This window comes from Coenobita brevimanus, chromosome 31, assembly GCF_032717465.1.
Source record: "Coenobita brevimanus isolate Jiangsu-jjx chromosome 31, ASM3271746v2, whole genome shotgun sequence".
NCBI lineage: Eukaryota > Metazoa > Arthropoda > Malacostraca > Decapoda > Coenobitidae > Coenobita > Coenobita brevimanus.
Window position 1 is genome coordinate 3,628,550 of NC_136984.1, and position 18,036 is coordinate 3,646,585.

Below are 18,036 nucleotides of genomic sequence, written 5' to 3' on the forward strand. Positions count from 1 at the left end.
GGAAAAGGGACTCAGGACAGTAGTGTCCCGGTGACCCTCGAGACCTGGGTCACTAGCCCCACCGTTGTGTCCTCCTGGGGTGGCATGTGGTGACGGCCCGTTGGTGGGGTGGGGTTGGGGGGTGGCGGGGTGGGTGGTTTGGCAGCGGGCATTTCTGTGGAATGATGAAGACCTGTGTTTCCAAATCTAATGCCTGGTTCTCGCTCCAGTAAGCAACGGAATCAGTACGGTGTATCAAGGGGCAAAGAACCGTTGACAAGATACTTACTTCTCTATTATGGTTCCACACAGTTGCAAGGATGTTGTTTGGCTTTGAAGAAGACCACCTCTATTCCCAATAAGCTTCCGCCCTACCTTGGCTATGTGATGCCGGTTCACCTTCATGGTTGCACAGATTCCCGTTTCATGTATGTGAAGATAATGAGCGAGAAGAGGGCTAGTGTAATTAGTTGGTTCAGGTAGAGGATGTGACCAGACGATGAAGGTGGTCTTCGTATCATTGTCTTTACCACTGCTCCTGATGGTCCAATATTCAGATTCTTCTTGAGAATGGTCTTGTCTGTGTACTGGTGTACAGAAGATCAGGTCTTGCACCATCCAGTCCCGTTAGTCACACAGCAAAGATCTTGTCCCAAAACGTGGTGCCTTTTTGCTAGGTATATACTGTCGAAATGAAATATTACCTCTCCACAAAACATGAGACTCCCTGTCTGTGACGAGGTCTCTATAGGGATAAAATGGATGAACGAAAGGTTTACCTCAGGTGATCAAAGACCAACCCACCTCGTCTCATCTTATCTGTGTCGTTCGGGATTGCAGGATCTTGTTAATTGGCAGAAATGGAGGCGACTTAGAATTTGTTGAAACTGATTATGGCTCATGACCTGCCCTAAATATTGGGGTAAACATAACAGGGTCCCTTTGTCCAGTAAGTTTAATTCTGTTTTTTCGTATAATACCCACTAAAAAGGAGATCTGAGGAAGGAAAATAGGGAACATTTCTAGGTAGGAGACAGGGTAATCATATATGATAGAATGCCTACTCCTTGTTCCCAATCTTTCACTCTCATGGTGCTGGGGTGCTTGTAAAAAGGTTGGTTTGGTAAACAATCTGTTCCACGAATGCCTCACTAAAAGCAGGTGGATGTAATCCAACCTATGGAATTACAGGTGAATTCCAGGATAATGCAAACAGAGCGCCCTGGCTCAGTGAATGGCGTGAAAGAGGGGAGAAAAATCACTCCCATCCTCCCACCCCATCCCACAAATCCCTCGTCCTCATATCATCCCCATCACCACCTTCGTCTTGGGTGGGGAGGAGATCCTGGTGGGGAGGTAGTAGAAGGAAGTGCGGAGGGCTTCCCCACTGTCACTCCTCTTCCCTCTTCCTGGTTTCACCTTTCCCTTTCCCTCATCTTCACGGCCTTGAGGAACATTAGGGCTGTCGGGATGAAGTGGGGGAAACACAGATGAGCATAAGACGTGCTGGGGAGTGAAGTTCCTCCCCACCTTCCCCCTCCATGATAACACCACGTGACTTTTCACGCACCCTAGCTCGCCCACATGTTAGGGGATATTGGGGAGCATAAGACATGTGCTTAGGGAGTGGTTCCTTCCCACCTTTCCCCTGCATCACAACCCCACGTGATACAGAACGCACCCGCATCTGCCCACGTGATACACCCTTCCCGCTTCACACTACCTAGGGAGAGCAATGACTCACTCACTTCACTCTCACTTTCCATACTCCTCCCTGCACTTTCCCTTTCACTCCCCACTCCCTCCATGGTACCTCCTAACTCCCCAAACAAAATACTCAGGCCCCATAACTGCTCGTCCCGACGTGGTGTGCACTCGGGGCCACGATGAGCACATACCTCACGTCCATACCATCGTGGCAGCATGTCCCATCACTCCGTCCTCATCCTCGTCCTCATCCTCGTCATCGAATTCCGGGTTCCACATCACGTTGGGGCTGGGCAAGCAGGATGTTGCACATGGTTTCTGGTCGGGTTGCCCCTCTCTAGCAGCATGGTAAGTCAGCGTACTGCCGCCTTCCTGGGGGACGGGACTTCTTCATCACTGCTGGTGGCTTCCTCCTCCTCCTGGCTGCACATAATCTTTATCAAACAACCTCGTCATCCACAGTGGGGAATCACTGTCGCCTGTAAAGGCGTCCAGGGTGGCTTGAATTTACCAACCTCTGAGAGACCTCTCGTAGCCATGTCTGAGCAGGACCATTGCTAACAGGGTGAGTGGACGAGCCCTCGGGCGAGCGCGGTCTGCGTGGGTTCACCATGTCCCTGCCTGATGGCAGGTAGAGAAGGTCAAGTGAGGATATGTACCAAAATCAAACACGAAATTTTGAAAATTTTCGGAAAATTTTATGCACTTTGCAATTGCAACGAAGTACCGGTACGTCACCGGGATCTGGGCAATGCAAATCGTTTTCACAACATACCCATACTTCGACGGGACGCTGGGCGGGTTGAAGGGGACACTTACAGTAATATAACCAAGTTTTTGTTGGTGGCTGCTGGAACAGGCTGGTGAGTGGTTTGATGCTTCTGATTTGTTTTATTGTGTGGCTGGTGCTGGAGAGAACACGTGCATGCAGGGGCGTCAGTAAAACATGCTAGTTATATAGACTTCCTTCACTTTTCTCCCTGCTCCCTGAATGGAGGGGTGGTGGACTACAGAAGAAGGGGCAAGGCTCTAGGCATGCAGTCCACTTGGATTACATTAATATCGAATCCGGGGCCAGAACAGCAACATTAACAAACAACAGTGTGTGGTTTGTCTAGTCAGCTGCTATTAACCCTTAGACTACCAATGTATTGTGTACTTTCTGATTTTATTGTTTTATGCTTAGACCATCAGTGTATTGGACAACTTTTTATTACCATCTATGGGTATATATGTTAGGAAAATTCGCAGGCTTCAAATGTACAGAAATGACAGTGAGTAGATGGATATGTAGAGCTTTCCCTTGAATGCAAGGTCTGGGGGGGATAAGATTAGAAATGAGGAGTCGAGAGCAAGGATGAGAATGGAATGTATTGATGATGTGGTAAGGAGCGGTAGATTGAGATGGCTTGGGAGGAAGGGTGGAAACTGGAGGTATTGGTGTTAAGAAGGAGGAGGGGTAGGTTGAGATAGTGTGGGGAGGGAGGATACTGAGACTGGAGTGTATTGTTATTGTGATGATGAGGAGCAGATTGAGATGGTTTGGCAGGAATGATGAGACTGGAGTGGACAGGTAGAAGTATGAGGAGAGGTAGATCTGATATGAGTTTTAGCGTGGTTGAGTGGAACTGAGGATGACAGTTGTGTGTGGAACGTGAGAAGTGTGAACATTTTAGGTGAAGGGTTGGAGGCAGACCAAAAAGAGACATGTGACAAGAGCAGATGAGCAGAGTAAACCTCATGGATATGGAGAGCAATGAGTAGGAGAGGCTGTCAATAGGGTGGAGTCAAAGGCTTTTTCAGATTCTTATTAACTCTCCTCCTCTTACTGATTGGCTCCCTCTTCAACCTCTGTCTCTTTGCTTGCAATTGTTGCATCTTTATCTCTTTTTACTGTCGCTACTTCACTGGTCACTGCCTTCCTTCCTTGAACTGTATTTTCTTCCTTGCATTCCTCCACCTCATTACTATGGGTGTGTAGCATCCTGTCTAGCAGCAGACTCTCATCCCTTTTCTGTCCAACTCACTTAATGCAGAGAGTTAAGCTGTTACTCCCAGTCCTTAATTTATGCAGCAGGTCAACTCTGGAACTGTCTCCCTCTCTCTGTATTTCCTGTTAGCTATGATCTCCAGTCTTTCAAACGCAGTGTGTTCAGGTAAATCTCTGAAAGGACCTGATCTTGAATTTGGCTTTCTCATGTATTTTGTTTTTCTCTTGGAAGGAACGGTTATTGCAGGCTCATGACCTTTGGCTCCTGCTTCCTAGCATTAAAAAAAAAGGCAAAGTGGCAGAGCTGCCATTAGGTGACCAAGGCATGAATCATGCAGGCATGTTGGAGCCGTCACAATGATACATATATGTATGCATACAGCAGAGAAATTCTTGCTACATCAAGAGTGTTTCAGTTTCAGAATGAAAAGGTTAATGAAAAACTGCATATTGCTCCCCCAAAGTTCATAATCTTTCCAAACTGAATGCAAGTCATGTGGATATATTGTATTAAGAAATAGAACCCTGAAGGATACCATCGTACGGAAGGGAGTAACTTGTTGGGTTAGAGAAGGTATGCAGGAAGTGAGGGGAAGAAGGAGGGAGAGACCAAGGATGAGATGAAGTAGACAGGTATATGAGAGAAGGTGAAACTGGGGGGTGCAGGGAAATAGCAGAGAACAGTGGGGCAACATGGAGGTGATTTGTTTTTGGCCACCCCTTACGGGATTATGGCATCTGGCTTATATGGCTGCATAGACAAATAGATGCTAATTGTGTTTGAAGCATTAATTATACCAGTATGCCACTTATGTATGCGGATTTTTTATATTTAAAGATTGATGAAGATCAGTGTGTGGTGTTGTGGGAAGAGTAACAACAAAGAAGAAAGGTATGGCATGGTGGGGTGAAGTAGGTTCAGAGAGCAGTGAAGAAAAGAGGCAAGAAATGGCTAGTGTGGTTACAGGAGAGGGAAGGTTCAATTGAAATAAGAACCAAATATTATAGAGAACAAGCATGTAAAGACACCAGAAAAGATGAAAAAGAATGAGTAGTTAATGATGATCTAGGAAGAAAAAAGATGAATGCAGACTAACTCTTGAAAATGGGAAATTATTGTGGAAAAGAGGTGCGGAAATGTAGAAGTGACTACAGAAACAAATGAGAAGGTGTGGAAGGATGTAGGTGGTAGATTATTAACCCATGGGGATGGAAGTAAGGACCAGATGTTAAGAATATTTTTGAAAGCCTGATGAATGGGAATAGAGAGATAAAAAGGGGGCTGTAAACATGATTGGTTTGGGGTGTGCAGAGAAGGAAATGCAGTGCTGATAACGACACTGGAGAAGACAGGTGAAGAGCGCTGTGAAGAGGCTGAAAAATGGGAAAGCAGCTGGGGTTGATGGAGGTGTATGCGGAGATGATTAAGGTAGTGGAGAGCAGTAGAAAGAAGTGCTTGTTGGAGAAATGTGAGAAGGCATGGGATGAGTGAAACTGTGGCAGCAGAGAGGAAAAGGCTGCCGTGGTTCTACCCCTGCACTAAAAGAAAGGTGAGCGAAGTGGAGTGCAAGAATTTTCGTGGCATAACTTTTTATTGAGTGTGGTAGAAAAGGTATATAAGAAAAGACTCTATTATAGAGAAAGTAAGAGAGATATCAGAAGTCCTGTAGTGAGTGATGAACAGGGTGGCTCTCTAGGAGTGGCAGAGGATGTGTGGGTCAAATATTTGCAGTAATACAGATAGTGGAGAAGGTTTGTGAGAATGACCATGCAGCAAAAGGTGCTTGAGGTGCATTCTATGTGGATCTGGAAAGTGCATACGTGGTGCAAAGTAGAGAGAAAATTGTGGAAAGTTTTGCCTCATGTATAGTGTAGATGGTAAGTTGCTAGGGTGTCATTAAGAGTTTTTGTGATGGTACAGAAACATGTGTAAGGGTAAATGGGCAGCAAGGAAAGTGAATGGTTCACGATCGGTGTAGGGAGTGCTACATAAGGTTGTGTGATGTCCCCTTGGTTGTTCAATATATGGGATGCGGGTGACAAGAGAAGTAAAAACACGAGCAATGGAGAGAGTGGATAGCTTTTCTGTAATGAGTGGTGATGGATGGAATATCTCGGAAATTTGTTTTATGCTGATGATGCAGTACTGCTTTGCAAATACTGTACCAAATGGCTATGAACTTGGGAAGACTAGTGCAGTTTTTGCTAATGTCTGTGAGCATCGTGCCTTGAAAGTACATGTAGAAAAGGGTAAAAAGTGATGGTTATTGAGAGAGAAGGTGACTCCCACTGTGGATGTTGCAGTGAATGGAGAGAGACTTGACCGCACTTTGGTGAGATAGCTCAAACACTGGGTATAATGATAGAAAAGCAGAGGAAAAATGTGCAAAAGAAGTGGAAATTAGAGTGACACAAGGAAGGAAAGTAGCTGAGTGCAATGAAAGCCTTGATAAAGAAAACAGGCTTGAACGTTTTGAAGCTGCACGAGGCTTACATGAAGGAGTGTTAGTGCCAAGCAACTTATCATATGGATGTGAGACTATGGTGTGGCATGAAAAGAAAAGTCAAAAAGGTGAGAGCAGTGGGAGATGGGACTGTTGAGGAATTTATGTGGAGTACAGAGTGGATAGGATACGAAATAATGTGATTCATGAAAGATGTGGAGTGAGGGGAAGTTTCTGTACACCAGGAATTTGAAGAGTGTACTTTTCCGAGATGTTATGGTCATGTGGTGAGATCTGCAACAGTAGAGGTGAAAATTATTTGACCGAATTGAAGAAGTTGAAGGAGGAGGTAAGGAGGTAGGCTAAGTGAGAAGGTGGAGAGATATGGTGGATGGGAGTGTGAAGATGAGAGCTTTGGAAGTCGGTGAGGCTAGGGCACTGACAAGAGATCGAGCTAGCAGGATGAATATTGTGAGGAGAAGCGCATGATCAGGGATTTGGTACCCCTTTTAACGTGGCAGCGTCCGGATTGACTCTATGGGATACGTTTATGTGAAACTGCAGAACATAGTGAATGTTTTTGGCATATCAGATAGAGCCAGGATTCCTGGGGCTTGAATGTTTAGCGAGTGGAAGCGTGGTCCCTTGGATTGGGCAAACTTGGGCTGTCTGGACGTTGCTCCTCCACACCCTGCCCTAGGGTGAGAAAGGAGGTCCGGGTGATGATGATGTAGATGAATATGGCATCAGTTGTATTTGTTAATCATGTTTTGTGGTTGGTGTCACTAATATACTATTTTATGTTTAAGGGATGATATTGTCACTGATATATTTATGTTTAGTGGTTGATGTTATTATTGTTATTAATATTATTGTTATCATAATGATACGTGTTCTGATATTCATATTGAAAAAAGGATATGAATGAACCATCACGTTATTAAGTGATTTATTTGCATAATTATGACAGAGTGATTGGTGTATATCCTGATTTGTATCGATTTCTGCCTTCATTAATTTTGACATACCCCATAAGTCAAAACATACAAATATGATTCAGAATCGTGTTGGATTAAAAAAAAAAAAAAAAAAAACGCTTTACTTTATAAGTTTTTCAATGAATACCTAGTTTAGCCTAATTTAATTCCACATAACATGAGCCTCTGGAGATAATATAACCTAGCATGGCCTAAATGTAGTCAGAGAAGCCTATGCTAGCATAACACAATCCAATTTAATGTAGCTTAGCTAAACCTAATATAACAGAACCCAGCCAGATGTAATATAATGGAACCTCACTGTGCTAAGTTCAACCTAGCCATATGAAGCCCAGCCAAATCCAGTCTATTGTAACCCAACCATAGCTTACATAACCTAACCTACTGTAGCCTGACCTAACCGAACATAAACCTACGTAATTCAGCCCACTCTAACTTAACCTTACCCAACTAGACCCTGTCTAATCTAACATAAGCTAACCCAACCAAACCAAATTACACCAGACCCAGGTAAACCCAACCTAATCATATCCAGCCCAACCAAACCAAACCAACCCCACCAAAACCAAACCAAACCAAACCAAACCAAACCAAAACCAAAACAAACCAAACCAAACCCAAACCAAACCAAAAAAAACCAAGCCTAGCCTAACACAACCCGGCCAAACCAAACTAACCCATCCTAACCTAACCCAACCATAGGTGGCTAAACCCTCAATGTAAACCCATGCTGTGGTGTCTGTAGGGGTGTTTCCCGAGGCCAGCAAGGACCCAGTCATCCAGATCGGCAACACTGTGGTGCGTCAGGGAGTCGGAGCCGTTCCTTCAGCACCATCTTCACGCTGCAGGAATGTGCTCCCATCGTTGGCGCCAAGGTTATGTCATTTACGCAGGAGATGGATATGCTGGAGGTGAGGAGGTTGTGCTTGAGGTGGGGAGGTCATGCTTGAGGTGTTGGTGTTATGCCTGAAGTAGGAAGGTCGTGTGTGAAGTAGGGAGCTTGTACGTAAGGTGGGGAGGTTGTGCTTGAGGTGTTGAGGTTATGCTTGAGGTGTTGAGGTTATGCTTGAGGTGGAGAGGCTGTGCTTCAGGTGGGGAGGTTGTGCTTCAGGTGGGGAGGTCATGCTTGAGGTGGGGAGGTTGTGCTTGAGGTTGGGGAGGTCATGGTTGAGGTGTTGAGGTTATGCTTGTGATGGAGAAACTGTGACTGAGATGGGGATGTTGTACTTGAAATCGGAAGGTCGTGCTTGAGGTTGGGAGGTCATGCTCGGAGTGTTGAGGTTATGCTTGAGGTGGGGAGGCTGTGCGTGAGGTGGGGAGGTTGTGCTTGAAGTGAGAAGGTTGTACTCAAGGGAGGGACGGAGGTCATGCTTGAGGTGGAAGGTTATGCTTGAGGAAGGGAGGGTGGAAGGTTATGCTTGAGGAAGGAGGGTGGAAGGTTATGCTTGAGGAAGGGAGGGTGGAAGGTTATGCTTGAGGAAGGGAGGCTGGAAGGTTATGCTTGAGGAAGGAGGGTGGGTGGTTATGCATGAGGACGGGAGGGGGGGAGATTATGCTTGAGGTTGGGAGTTCATGCTCAAGGGAGGGAGGCTGGGAGTTCATGCTCAAGGGAGGGAGGTTGGAAGGTCATGCTGGAGGTAAGGGAGTCATCCCTGAGGGAGAGAGGGTGGGAGGTTATACTTGAGGTGGGAAGGTCATCCTGGAGGGAGAGAGGGTGGGAGGTAACACTTGGGATGGAAAGGTCTTGCTTGAGAGAGGGAGGGTGGGAAGTTATGCTTGAGAAAGAATGGTCTTGCTTGAGATGGAAAGATCTTGCTTGAGATGGAAAGGTAGAGCTCGAGATGGGAAGATCATGCTTGAGGGAAGGAGGGTGGGAGGTATGCTTGAGATGGAAAGGTCTTGCTTAAGATGGGAAGGTCGTGTCTGATGTAAGGGGATCATGGTGGAGGTGAGGGGATTATGCTTGAGGTGGGAGGGGGGGTCACCTTAGGCGGAAAGGTCATACTTAAGGCAGGGAGGGAGGATATGCTTGAGGTGAGAAGGGATAGGAGGAATGAAGTGCTTGATGTGAGGAAGACAGAAAAGCATGAATAACCAGTAACAGTTGATGTGACACAGGCTGTGTTATGTGATGATATGAAGGGCCACAGGTCACCACTTTCTAGAGTGTAGTAAAAATAGGTCATTCACACAGATAAGAGGATGGGGCTGGGTGTTATGGAGTATTTGTATGTGAAACTGATTTATAATTGTGGGAAATCAGGTAAAACTCTCTCTCTCTCTCTCTCTCTCTCTCTCTCTCTCTCTCTAGCCAGACGCCAAAATCAGTTAAGGGGCGGCCGTTTGTCTTTGAGTTAGTTGTTTTACGGGGAGGGGAACAAACCCTCTGTCAACCAATTTACTGACACTGCAAGGAACACGTATTGGTTGGTTATATGGTTACCACCCAGCCTTGTTGATGGTTTCCTGGCTTACAGGAAACCATTAGGGTTGTCACTTAATGTTAAGCCACCTGAAAAGGAAAGAAGAGAAATAAAAATGACAGGAAAGATGGCAGAAGTAGCAAGAGAGGAGGGCAGACACAGAAAAACAATGATAAGGGTGGAGGTAGAAGTGGGCACCACTTCATCAGGCTAATGGATGCTGGTGACAACTCGGAAGTGAGGAGGGCAGTCACAGAAAAAGAAAGATAAAGATGAAGGAAGAAGTGGGCAGCCCTACATCAAGTCAGGGGATGGGGGTGAAAAATTGGAAGAGAGGAGGACAGACACAGTAAATGAATGATCAAGGTGAAGGAAGAAGGGGCAGCATTACATCAAGTGAGAGGATGGTGGTGAGAAATAGGAAGAGAGGAGGACAGACACAGTAAAAGAATGATTAAGGTGAAGGAAGAAGTAGGCAGCATTACATCAAGTGAGTGGATGATGGTCGCTACCGGATAAAGATAATACTGTTGATTTTTAATAGTGGGGAGTGAAAGATTTTCTTTGGGGGGAGGGGGTCTCATTTATAAAGGCTCCAACTTGCTTGCGTCAGCCTCGGTCACCTAATGGCGGTTCTTCATGCTGCTCGATCTCTGGCAGCCTCCGTATTCAGTTCCTTATCCCTGAGGTCACACTCCATGATCTCACCTCAAGTCTTTTTCAGTTTGCCTATCCCTACCCCCAACATTGACTTTGCTCACCTTCCTCTCCAAGTTGTCATCCTCCATCCTCTCCACATAATACAGTATTGCTAAATTGTTTATATTTGTAGAGCTGGGCGAAATTCCTGCGTGCTGTGGACCCTGACATCATCACAGGCTACAACATCACCAACTTCGACTTCCTTCGTACTTGCTGGACCGCGCCAAACACCTGAGGTCCAACACCTTCGCATACCTGGGACGCATCAAGAGCATTAAGTAGGACTGGAAGGTTTTAGGATGTATGATTTTTTGACCTTTCCTCTCATCTCTCTTTTCTCCTCTCCTGTCCTCTCCTTTCCTCCACCCCTCTTCTTCCCCCTCCTTGTCTCTTCTCTCATCTCTTGTCTCCTCTCCTCTCTCCTGTCCTCGTTTCTCCTCTCCATTCCACCCCCCCCCAAGCAACGCCCCGCCCCTTCTCTCCTTTCCTCCTCTTCTCCTCTCCTCCTCTCCTCCTCTCCTCTTTCTCTTCTCTCATAAACTTCCTTACTTGCTGACCATGCTAAATGCTCAGTGTTCATACCCTCTCTTGTTTCAGATGCATCAACAATATCTAGAGGGTTTGACAAATTTGTGTTCTTTGTTGTTCTTTGTTGTTAATGTTTAGTTAGTCTCTCTCTCTCTCTCTCTCTCTCTCTCTCTCTCAAGTATAATAATAATAGTGCTAGCAACAGCAGTATTTATGGACAAAGTTATCTCTCTCAAGTATAATAATAATGACAGTATCAGCAGTATATATGTACAGAGTTATCACTATAAGTATAATAATAGTAGTGATAGTAACAGCAGTATTAATGGACAAAGTTATCTCTCAAGTATAATAATAATAGTGATAGTAACAGCAGTATTTACGTACAAGGTTAATCTTGCTGTCTTCCTCAGGTCAGACGTGAAGGATTCAGTGTGGCAGAGTCGACAGATGGGTCGCCGGGAGAACAAATCCATCAACATTGAAGGTCGCTGCCAATTTGACCTCCTCATGGTTAGTAATGCCTCACCTTGTAGACAAAACTGTAGCATTTTAATTTTCCTGTAGTCTAGATGAACTTGGGATTACCCATCTGTCTATCCACTGCCAGACGCCTTAATTCTGTAAGTAGTGACCAGAAACAAATCGCCTCCATATTGCCTTGTCTTCCGCCATTTTGCTGCCCTCCCCCAACATACACCCTCCTCTTTCATATTCCTCTCCACTCCATCCTTCCACCTCATCCTCAGCCTACCCCTCCACTTCACTCACATGCACTTTCCTCATTAGTCTCTCACTCTCCATCCTCTCCACATGGCCAAACGACTTCAATGTATTTGTCCTAACGATTTCTTTCACATCCACTCCATAAATCTCCTTCGCTTCCTCATTTGCCAGTCTGTCTCTCCATGTAACTCCACATACTCCTCTCATATAACTCATTTCCACTCTTTTCACAAACCTCACTTCCATACTTTAGGGTTGGAATCACAATACTGTTATGCAGCGACTTTTTACTTCCATGCTCACTTCCATATTTCTTATCACTTTTCAAGAACCAGCAACTGTTGTACTCTTTCAAGCACATCATCCTCCAATCTTCCATCCTTACTCATCACACTACCCAAGTACTTAAATGCACTCACATTTTCCATTTCCTCATGATCCAACCTCACTGTACATTCAGTGACTTCATTTCTCTCGAGAACCACAACTTTACTCTTCCCTAAATTCACCTTTAGATTCCGTTTCTTACACACTCTCCCAAACTCACTCACCAAGCCTTACAGTTCCCCGTCGTCTTCACTGAACGCTACAGCATCATCTGCAAACAACAGCACTGGAAGTTTCCAAACGTTGCCCTCTCTCATTAAAGCCGCTCCAGCATCCACTGCCCTACCTTGTAAAGTATCTCTTTTATAACCCCATCCATATACAAGCTGAACAGCCACGGAGACATGACACATCCCTGTTTTAATCCAACATTCAAATAGGAAAATTTTCTAATTTCACCGTCCAGACACACTGCATCCTTATCACCCTCATACATACTCTTCATGGCATTCAACAACCTCCCATTTACTTCATATATTCTTAAAATTTTCCACATTCCTTGTCTATCCACTCTGGGGCGAAATCATTCTTAATTCCCTGACCTATGCAATGATCCCTTAGTTACTACGCACAATTGGTACCGTGGTTCGTGCGTGATAAAATTACGCGATAATGAAAGCACAAAACCTTTGGGATTTGTCGTAATTGTTGCTGGGCATCCCATATGCAATCCCAAGTTTTCTCACTGACAACATTTTATACCCACTAAATACCTACGTACTGTTATGGCAAGTATCAGAAACATATGGGCATGGTTAGGTCAAGAGAAAGTGTTGAAGATGGCACAATCAGGAAGAAACACAAACCACATAGAGACCTGAGATGGGCTTGAGGTAGAGGTCTGAGGCTAGGGGATGGAGAATTATTGGACTCCACCACCTGGGATTAACTCCACAAGCAGGACCTTATCCTGGAATCCCTCAAAGCCATCAGAAACCACACACTCTGCACCATCATTGTCGACAGAAACCAGCTCGGGTGTGCGATACCAAAGTTCTCTCTCTCTCTCTCTCTCTCTCTCTCTCTCTCTCTCTCTCTCTCTCTCTCTCTCATCCAGCAGTGACAACAAAAACTGCTACAACCAAGTGTGCAGTGACTCAGGGATCCCTGTACTCTGTTCACTTTAGGTGTAAGATTGTCCTTTCTCCATCGTCAATGCCCAGCCATAACAAGGTAACACTGGAGTATGGCAACACTGCTCCCGCCATGATTCTTATTGGTTAAGAAAACTCCCTAACATCTTTATCCTCAGACATGATACTTATTTTGTTTACAATACAATCGTCAAAACCAATAAGAAATCTGTTATATAGTCTTATCAACAATGAAATTTTCGTATGAAGATAGAGATATTGAATCAACAAGGATATTATACCAGTCATATCCAGAAAATTAAGGAAACCTGCATAATCTAAGAGATGCTAGGGTAAGCGTCCTTATCCGACGAAATTACTAGCCATGATGCTATAGTATTGTTTTATTCTAACATTAAGGCCTGGCATTTGTCACTTACGGAGCTCCCTAGCACCTCTTCGCTAGTAATTTATTTTTGGATATGCCAAGTTAATATCCTTATGTACGTTATGGATGGCGAGTATGGCGATACTGGAAGGATTTATGTAACAGATGGACAGTAAAGTGTAATAACCAAACTAAATCTCTTAGGAAAAGGTGTTAAGGAACTTCCTTAACCAAGAAGAATACAGGCCAAGGTAACACCAGAATATGATGCAGTGGAAGGATATTTAGCCATAGTATTGGTTTTATTCAGACATTAATCTACTTATCTATCTATAGCCAGACGTCTTAATCCCGTAAGGGGCGGCCAACAAACAAATCGCCTTCATAAGCCCTGTTCCCCGCCATTTCACTGCCCTCACCCTAGCGCACAACCCCCTCTCTCTCATATACCTCTACACTCAGTCTCTCCATCTCATCCTTTGGTCTCCCCTTCCTTCTCCTTCCCTCCACCTAACTCTCATACTCTCCTCATTAGTCTCCCCATTCTCCATCCTGTCCACGTGGCATTAAGCAGAAAATAGGCTTCAAAAATACAAAACTCACCAACAAATTTAAGTCACTGAAGTATACATGTGTTCTGGTCTGTCAGGTTCTGGGTACGAGACTACAAGCTGAGGTCGTACACGCTGAACGCAGTATCGGATCACTTCCTCCAGGAGCAAAAGGAGGACTTCCACCACTCCGTTATATCAGATCTCCAGAATGGCAACCCCCAGACACGCAGAAGGTGGGTGAGGGGCAAGGAGGGAGATTTGAACACTTTCATGGATTTCATTTGTGTGGATAAATTTCAGGCTTATTGACTGCATTTTGATATTTTTTTAATTTGATGTGTCCTTCAGTGCGAGGCCTGGGAGACCTATGTTTATGATTGAAGAGTTGAGGGGAAGGATGGGACTGGAGTATATAGGTGTTTTTATGATGAGGGGAAAAATGAGATGATTGAGCATGTGGAGAGAAATTGAGTATGAAAGGTGGGTGTGGTAGGTAGGAAGTGTGAACGTTGAGGGTAGGGTTGTGGGAGGCTGACTGAAAAATATCTGAGAAGAGGTCATAGCGTGTGACCTCAGGATGAGGGACTGAAGAGGGAGGCTGCCAGAGATCAAGCAGCATGGAGAGCAGCCGTTAGGTGATCGAAGCCGATGCATGTAAGCACGTTGGCGCCTTTTTAAATGGTACAAATGATACAATTCTGACAGATATGTTAAGCTTTGCATAGAACTTTAGTCAACAGAATTCCTGTAGTAGTCAGGGGGATTATTAAGGCAGTATCCTACCCAGCCAGTTTAGAGTCTGTTTTAAGGTGAATATATTTTCCTGGAGATCATAAGAATAATGAGAATCACAGGTAAATATAACAAGAAAAAAAGTACCAAGCTCGGACTGCACTTATTCTGAAACGGATGAAGCATTGTGATATATGAAGCAGCCTGTGATTATAAGTGTATATATTATCCTTGGTAATTATTAGGAGTCAGAATTCACAATAGTTCACATTCTGGGCGCTGTGTGTGTGTGTGTGTGTGTGTGTGTGTGTGTGTGTGTGTGTGTGTGTGTTCTGGGCGCTGTGTTTTTAAAGGCACAAGGTTAATAATTTCACGTGTGTCCTACAAAACTCGTTCATTTTCACATCCATCATACCCCAGGTGTGCCTAACTTTTTTCTTGCATCATCTTTTATTAAGTTATTAAGAAGACAAATAAACTTACGTGTGTTGTTTGCATCTGCAACCGTCTTCCTCTGTCTGTATTTCCCACTGCCCATGATCTCCAGTCTTTCAGACGAGGTGTGTCTTGGCATCTCGAAATGAGCGGATCTTGAATTTAGCTCTCCGTTATTTTCCTGTTTTTTTCTTGGAGGGAATAATTTTGCTGGCCCCTGGCCTTGGGTTCTTCTATCATGTATTAAAAAAAAAAACCTTAGTGCTACCCCAAACTCTGACTACACTACGTTGTATCAGTATATTGTCTGAAGGACCTGGTAGAAATTTAGGTATTCTGATGATATTTACAGCGACATTTATATAATTATGTTGTTATGGGAGTTAGGATTTCAAAGACTTGCAAGTTTGTGTGGCCAGTTTGGCTTTTATGCTTTATATTTCTCTGATTCCTACCTCGCCCCATCCTTAGGTGGAACTGTCTGAATTTCCTGCTGCCTATGATTTAAAGTCTTTCAAACGCAGTGTGTCCAGGCATCTTGAAAAGAACAGATCTTGAATTTGGCTTTCTCTTATCTTGTTTTGTTTTTTTCTTGGAGTGAACAATTTTCCCGGCTTCAGGCCTTTGGGTCCTTCTTCCTTGCATTTCGATAGAGAGAGAGAGAGAGAGAGAGAGAGAGAGGTCAAGATGATGATTGTTTGATTGATAGTATGTGTGTTTTTTACTTCATGCTCAGATTAGCGGAGTATTGCCTGAAGAACGCACTGGTGCCCCTACGTCTGTTGGAAAAACTGATGTGTATTATTAACTACATGGAGATGGCCAGGGTCACCGGTGTACCACTCTCATACCTCCTGACACGTGGACAACTGATCAAAGTTATATCACTGCTGCTGAGGAAGGTGGGTTATAGTATAGGTAGATACTGTAGGTGAGTGATGGCAAAGTGTGATGGTTGGACAGGCAAGGAAACTGACAAGATGGAGTTGATGTCATGAATTATCTACGATACAGTAAAAAGGAATACAATAGTAATGGTTTGGATTCGTTTTACTTTATTATTATTATTTTTAAGTGCACCATTCATCATCATCCAGACCTCCGTTCCCACACAGAGGCAGGCTGAGGAGTAGCAACGTCCAGAAAGCCTAACTCAGCCTAATTCAGTGGGCCACGCTTCCATTCACTCATCATTCAAGCCCAAGGAATCCTGGCTTCATCAGATAAACCAAAAAAAAATTCACCACTTTCTGTAGCTTCATATTTACTTATCTGATAGCGCCAATTCGTAAGCTGTCACAAAAAGGGGTGCTAAATCACTGGTTATACGATTCTCTGCACAAAATTCATCCAGCCAGCTCGGTCTCTTGTCAGTCTCTTAGCCTTACCAACTTCAATACCTCTCTTCCTCACACACTCATCCACCATATCCCTCCACCTTCTTTTTAAGCCTGTCTCGCCTCCTCCTTCCTTCAGATTCGCTCAGGTATACCTTTCACAGCACTCTAGTCATTAATTCTCTCCACATGACCAAACCATCTCAATACACGCTCTTCAGTTCTGGTGTCTACAGACTGCCTCACTCCACATCTTTCACGAATAACATCATTCCGTATCCTATCCACTCTCTGTACTCCACATACATTCCTCAGCAGTCCCATCTCTACTGTTCTTACTCCTGAGTTTTCATTTTCATGCTACACCATAGTCTCACATCCGCATGTTAAAGTTGGCACTAACACTCCTTCATGTAAGCCCTGCGTAGCTGCAACATTCAAGCCTTAATTCTTATCAAAGCCTTCATTGTACCAGCTATTTTCCTTCCTTGTTTCACTCTACTGTCCGCTTCTTTTGCACGTTTTCCTCTCTTTTCTAACACTGTACCCACGTATTTGAACTCTCTCACCAATTCCAGTCTCTCATCATTCACTGTAACATCACACTGGGAGTCACCCTCTCTCTCAGTAACCATCATTTTACCCCTCAGAACTATGTGTAAACGATTAGGCATTGAGATACAGTTAGAATTTCAGTGCTTTGGATGGTGAGTGAATAAATGTTTCACTGGGCATGCTGTGGATAGTTCTTGCTCTGTCTATCACGCTTCCTCCATCTTTGCTTTTTGTACCCTACCTTACCCCATCCTAAGGTGGGAAAAGAGGTCAGGAGAATGAGCTCTGCTTTAATATTTTCATATATAGTGACAATGTTGGATGTGTAATGTGACCATGAATCCGAGGCCTGGGAAGGGCAAGGTTTACAATGAAAGAACTGAGAGGAAGGATGGGACTAGAATGTATTGGTGTTGTGATAAGGAGGGGTAGATTGAGATGGTTTAGGGATGTGGAAAGGATGGAGGATGAGAGCTGGGTGCAGAAAGTGAGAAGTGTGAACAACAGGGGTAGGGTTGTGAGAGGCAGATCAAACAAGACCTGGGACGAGGTTATAGAACGTGACTCCCAGGTATAAGGGCCTGAATAGGGAGGCTGCCAGAGATCGAGCAACATGGAGAGCTGCTATTAAGTGACCAAGGCTGATGCATGCAAGCAGGTTGGAGCCTTTATAAACAAAACAAAATGAACGAGTCAACCAAAAAAGTATCAGCCATCTTACCCCACGTATCATTCTCAAACAAAGACGAATTATTGCGGTATATGGGTCAACCTGTAACTATAAGTGCAGATAGTCCTAGGACTCGAAATGGCATATATAACACTGATCTACTATTCTGACTGCTTCAGAGATGAAATGTACTGTTTCTGATAGATTTCGACGTGCTGAATTCAGATATGACTCCTGGTTTCCGGATATTTTCGTATTTAGCAGATACGCAGTAAGTCAGTGTATGTATATTTCATATCACAATAAGACTGAATAATACAGACAGAATGTGCGCTAAAACACAAATTCAGCATGATGCTGTGGACGCTAATTGTGCAAGTCACACGGTTGTTCACGTTCATTCATCGT

The 18,036-nt window shown here is 44.3% G+C and overlaps 1 pseudogene; it reads left to right on the forward strand.

The window, feature by feature from the left end:
* LOC145395468 (DNA polymerase delta catalytic subunit-like) overlaps positions 1 to 18,036 on the forward strand; it is a 133,476-nt pseudogene that overhangs the window by 44,768 nt on the left and 70,672 nt on the right.